The 6,000-nt window shown below is 45.9% G+C and overlaps 1 protein-coding gene across 2 annotated transcripts in view; it reads right to left on the bottom strand.

Moving 5' to 3' along the window:
• GREM2 (gremlin 2, DAN family BMP antagonist) overlaps positions 1-3,622 on the bottom strand; it is a 34,464-nt gene extending 30,842 nt beyond the window's left edge. Inside the window, exon 1 of one of the 2 annotated variants that reach the window (XM_088524163.1) lies at positions 3,580-3,622. The gene's annotated coding sequence lies outside the window, so the exon portion shown is untranslated. Of the gene's footprint in view, positions 1-2,676; positions 2,846-3,579 lie in introns of those variants that run through there. The other variant, XM_088524164.1, reaches the window with a different exon arrangement.
• Positions 3,623-6,000: the final 2,378 nt, after the last annotated feature.

Below are 6,000 nucleotides of genomic sequence, written 5' to 3' on the forward strand. Positions count from 1 at the left end.
CATCTGTGAGGGAGAAGCTCCATTATATTCAGTTCCTATTGTTTTGACCAGTACTATTTTTTTCCTACATTCTCCAAGCAGCCTTGAAGCATTCCCGGTGATCCAGAACACGGAGTACCTTTGTATTATTCACACAAACAACTCTATGATTTCCATCATATTTCCTAGGGACATGTGTGTAAAACTGAAATGTTGACACTTCAGACACTATAGTCTCTTTTTTGCAGCAATGACAACCATCTTCTGTCACTGAGTAGGAAGAATTGGATCCACGTTTACTCCAAAAATGCATTTTCTAGTTGGAAATGTTTTCATACAAAAGAGAATGTTTATAAATAACAAAATCTTTTTCTATTTAAAATAATTGTCACAAAGCAAACAAAGGGGGAAAAAAGCTCAGAAAATCAGTGAAATCACCAAACACTCATAGAAGTGAAGATTTTCCAACTTGCAGTAAAAACTGGAGAAAAAAAAAAAAAGCAGAGAAAAAGAAAACCCACCCAAAACTATTGAGCATTGTTTTGGCATTTTTTATATATATTTTGAGTGGATGTTTTCAAACATCTGCTTGGACACCACACATGACCACTTGCCTGTGGCAGCTGGACTCTGGCCAGGCTCTTTCCCATGGCATTTTGGGACCCAGGGAGCAGCAGCACCCGGCACCTTGCGCAAAGGGCGACTAACGGTGCAGCCTGGGAAATGTAGGCAGCCAGAATACACATTTCCAAATGACAGCTTCTGCGTCTCAAGCCAACATTTTTCACCACTCCCAAATGAAATGAGGAGCATAAACAGAGCCTTGTGAACCTTCTACACACCAGGGCTGCAGCCAATGACACACAAACAGAAACAGAGAAACATCAGTCGCCTGTTTCTAAACGCAGCTGCCGTGCTCACGTTCACCAGTCAAGCACCAGGCTCCGCTACTCAAAGTTCTTGCTCAAAAAGTAGTCTGTCATATCATGCCAGGCAATAAGGAAATAAAAAACTGATGATTGGAGGTCATCTTTAGAACTGGGGAGAGCTCAGGGTGTGCATGCAAAACTAGCCCGGCTGCAGTTTGCTGCAGAGCCGTGCTCTTGCTGAGCTAGAAGCTTATACATCTTAATCAGAAGGCTTATACATCTTCACCAGAAAACATAGAAGCAATGGAGCAAGGAGCAGGGAACTGCCATGACCCCTTGAAAAGACAAAAAGAATCAGCTTCAAACTGCACGGGGCAAATTGGCAAACTGCAAATTGGCTATGTCTATGCTAGAAAGTAGCAGAACCCAATCAAAGCAAATAGAGCAAAATATTAAGTACTGAAGACTATGTCAATGCTAAATGCAATTTACAGGGTTTTACTTCAGACTAGTTCTAGTCCATTGAATTTCTAGCAATGACTCAAGTACATCTTCCAGGTCAGATTCATCCTAAAGGAATCCAGCTGGACCACTATGAGATATATGCAAGATGGACAATAAGCTGGAATAACAGGGACTTTAAAAATGCACTACCGATATGAATCACAACATTAATATAAACGGATAAGCAGTCCAAAGAGCATCTATGACAGTAAAGCGAAAGAGCTTTTTGTGTTGTTCTTGAAGAAACTCTTTAGATCTACAGTGACTCCTCAAGTTCATAGTACTATACAATTACCTACTAATTTACATCAGAATGATTCTAATTCGAGCATCAGACAATGGTAAATTGGAATTTGCCCACTAATAAATCTATCAAATAAAACCGAAATAGGACAAACTATTTATTACAGAAGAAGATGATCTAGATCTACCTGATTTATACTGTCATAGGCATTGGCAAATGGTGACAGAAACCAAACAGTTTCAAAAGGATGGATTTTATATAGATACAGCTAGCATTTCAGATTAACGTTTACCTTCATCTGACATCATGGAAAGAGCAACAAAAAAATCCCCCCTACTTAAATCTGCAGCATGACATGCCTTTGTTCTATTCCACATTAAAAGTAAAGTTTCATGACCATAGTCTATTTAGAAGACAAATGAAAGGCAAACATATCACTAAATGAATCCATTAAAACAACGAGGTTAATGGATCTTAATGTGCCACCCTTTTAGAGATCCTACAGACGCGAGTACGAGCCCATGTCACATACCTGGCATCCTGCAACAGAAGACTGTTATCAAACATACCTTCTCTCCAGGTGACCAAGCTTTGCAAGACATGCAGGGATGAGCGAGAAACTGGGCAGGCGGATTTCACTGACAGAAGTTTAACAAACACCTCCACTCGCTTCAGCCTCACCATGCACAGACTTTTAGGATTTAGGATTTAACTGCACCTCTTGGACAGTGGCACTTTGCTTCATGAGGGTCATGCAAGAAAAGCAGGCCACTTTCTTAAAGCCTTGAGCACTGAGAGAGAACCCTGATGCCCGAACTCTCAGTAATGAGCAGATTGCTGCACCTTCCTGCTATTAAATCATTCTCTCCGAGCTCTGCTTTACAATCTTAGAGCGTTGTTATTTCTCCTTAATTTTAACATTTGGAAAAGAGATGAGGAAAAGCCAGGCTGAAAACCATGCACCAAGCTTAGCAAGTGATAAAACAGTAAAATAAAACAGGTATTCTAAATAAATCTTTCAGATGGTATGTACTTGTTGGAGTTGAAGCAAGAAATAAATCCCCTAAGGAAACACAGTACCTGTATTGTATCCGCAGTGGTGAGAAGCAAAAAGCCCAAAGTGATGTTGGTTTAGTAAGAAATAGCCTTGAAGCGGCCTGATAAACACCCTGCTAATTAGGGCTCTGGGCAGGCGCTGCTCGCTCCTGCACCTGCTGCTACACGGTTCTCACGAGGACCGTGCGGATCCTTAACCTGCAGCTTTCCCTTGTGGGGATGCCTGCCAGAGGAATTTCTGAGGGCTGAAGTTCACCCGCCTCTTCTCACTGGGCTTTCCTTATTCCTCCTCTCTCTGAAAATGAGAGGTTTAACTTGTTACGAGCTGCTAATTTTGCCCTCAAAAATCCACCGAAAGTTATATAACCGCTTTCACAATAGCATGCTAAAAATAAGATCTGCTCAGCCAACAAATGCCACTGCAGTTTTTTTTTTTTTTTTTTTTTTTTCAGAAGACCTGTGACTCCAATTCCGCAAGATCTGCGAAAGTGCAAACAACATTACGCTAGCTGCAGCGGAAAGCCAAGCGGGAGCGCCTTGGAGGAAGACATGTCTGTAGCACTACAATCCTTACCTGGGGGAGAACAGTGTATGTGTACATATATATGCACATGTAGATACACACATCCCCAATTCGTGACTTAAAGCAACGCTCTTTGCTCTTGGAGCGGCTCCCTCGCGCGCTTTCATAATCACGAGCCATCATTAACCCAAAGCAAAGAAAGAAAGGTACAAAGGGGCACAGCTCCCAGACACGGCGTTTGCGGGTGCGCTTTCCCTTTTTCCCCCCTTCCCCTGCCGTCCCCCCGTCGCGGGGCAGCCGCCCGGGAGCCGCCGCCCGCACGTGGAGGGGCGGCCGGGGCTGTCAGTGCCGCGGGATGCTCCCTTCCCTTCCCGTCCCTTCCCGAGCCGAGCCGCGCCGCGTACCTGCGAGTCGGGGCAGCCTCAGCCCGCTCCGGCCGTGCGCTCAGCGCTGCGCGGGGGCGGCGCGGGGCCGCGGGCGGCTGCTGGGGGCGGCCGCGCGGAGCCCGTGCTCGGCCCGGCGGGTGCCCATAGGCGGCGGTGGCGGCGGCGGCGGCAGCGCCGGGCCCGGCGGCGAGAGCGGCGCAGCAGCCGCGGGCAGCGGGCGGCAGAGCGGGCGGCTCCGCTGCACGGAGAGGCGCCCCGGCCGCCTCCCGCGCCCGCCGCCGCCGCCGCAGATGTACGGGCCGGGGGGCAGCGTGGGCCCGGCCCCCCGCGCGGCCACGCGGCCAATCCCGAGGCGCCCGCGGGGCACCCTCGTCCTCCTCGTCCTCGTCCTCCTCGTCCTGGCCCGGGCGCCGCGCGCACCCCCCGCGCAGCCGCCGCGGCCGCGGGAGCCGCAGCCTGGCGCGCCCGGCGTGCGGGTGCGCTCGTCCCCCGGGTGCGCTCGTCCCCCGGGTGCGCTCGTCCCCCGGGCGGTTTCTTTAATGCTGAATGCACGCGGAGCCCGATCACCTGAGGGCTCAGTCTGGGGCTGGACGAAGCGCTCTTTGCCCAAGGCTGCTTTGATTTCCTCGCGCTGTTTGGGTTCCTAGCCTACTTTTCCTAAACGCACATCAAATCCCAGCGTGCACAGAAAATAAGATCAGGATGCTAAGCCTGCTTTTCCTGAGTCTAGTGTTATTAAAGCACAGCAATTGTGACTGATGGTTCCCCTTGGTGCATCCTTGCAGATGCAAGGCATTTTGCTCAGGATGACTTAGGGGGCTTGTAGAAAAGCACTCTTCCTCACCCACGGATTTGCTCCACTCAGAAGTCAAATCCTAGACCTGTCTTCTGGGGGAAATGTCAATCTTCTGCTTTTCATGTAACACTGTGTTTGAACAAGCATACAGTTGAACCAGATAAATAGGCCTTTTGGGTTTTCTCAGTGCAGGAAGATGTTATAATACTTCCAGTAAACATGTTGGCAAAATTGCATATTAAAATCGGGGAGAACAAAATGATCGGTTGTGACAGATGCACCCTTAATGAATGTGGTGACCTGCGTTTGATTGATGCTGTTGAATTAGGTGTTGTCTATGCCTCCCTAATGGCAGGTACATCAGTTGTCATTAAAAGACAACACTTACACAAATTTTGGAGGTTGCAGTACTTGAAACACGGAGAATAGAGTTGCTGAGATACCTTTGCATGGTACCAGCATGTACATTTTTAAATGCTAACCTCCATAACATTTTACTTTCGTTCATACAATCAGACAGTATTTTTTCATTTTGTAGAAAGCATGTGTACTTTTTCGTGTCTTTTGAGCATAGAGATCCCTTTAACAAAATGTTCCTGTTTATTTTTTGTTCATTGAGAAATAAAATTAAATAATAATAATGATAAAGCAGAGTTATTTAGAAATATCCACACTTGGGGTGTAATCCATCCTTCATTTTACCAGCTTTATCACTGATTTTGTCCCTTGGTGAATTCAGAGGAGCTGCATCCCTGGAACACAAAACTGACAAAATATAACCATGTTTCCTTTTATTATTTATTTTTCCTTCACATACTGTCTACTTGTTTTTCCCTCAGAGAAGTGAACCTTTAAGCTTGGAAACCAAGCTGCACTTCTAGCACAGACACAACAACAAGTGCATCTCCATGACCTCCCTGACTCCATTCCAGACACTATTTCTTTCTGCGCGTTCGTAATCCACGGAGCCTAGCCATGCCCTCGCTGTGTCCCACTCTTCAGTTGAGCAGTTGTTGAATCAAGCCAGGTGGCAGGTTGTTCCCTTAGGCGTCCTTCAAGTTACTAGTTTTCATCCATACTCCCTACCTTATCAGCTCCACGCAACTTTTATTCCCTGCTTTGTGTGTGGGTGTGGGATGGGGGAGGGGAAAGGGGAGCAGGAATTGAGGGAAAAATTTTGAGCTTCCTATAACAGTTTTACCGCAGTGAATTTTGTGCGCTTTTCCTCAGAAGCCAAGAACTCTCAGTGCAGTAAAATGACTTGGGACTTCACACAACATTTTACTTCCAAAACTGCTACATCCTCTTATCCATTCCCAACATTGTGTTGGCTTCCTTCTGCTTTAGTTTGGATTCCTTTATAGCGCTGATTAGGTTTCCCTCTAGTCTTGTTCAATTTAATAGCTTTTAACCTGTCTGTTTTATTTATGTCTGCTTAAGTGCTTATTTAATCTTTTCTTTTATAACTATAATGACCTTCCACAGGTTACTATAATCCTAGAAGGTATGTGGGGAATTTAAAGATTTAAAAGTCGTTTGACTTCATAAATATTTTTTGTTTTCTCATCACATGTCTTATTTTTAAAAGAGAAAACTTTTATTTTGCATTTGATCAATTATCAATGCTTCTTGTTCACATGTAT

The sequence above is a fragment of the Tinamus guttatus genome, unplaced genomic scaffold (genome assembly GCF_059628265.1).
Source record: "Tinamus guttatus ecotype Peru unplaced genomic scaffold, ASM5962826v1 Tinamus_guttatus_pri_ptg000208l, whole genome shotgun sequence".
Lineage (NCBI taxonomy): Eukaryota > Metazoa > Chordata > Aves > Tinamiformes > Tinamidae > Tinamus > Tinamus guttatus.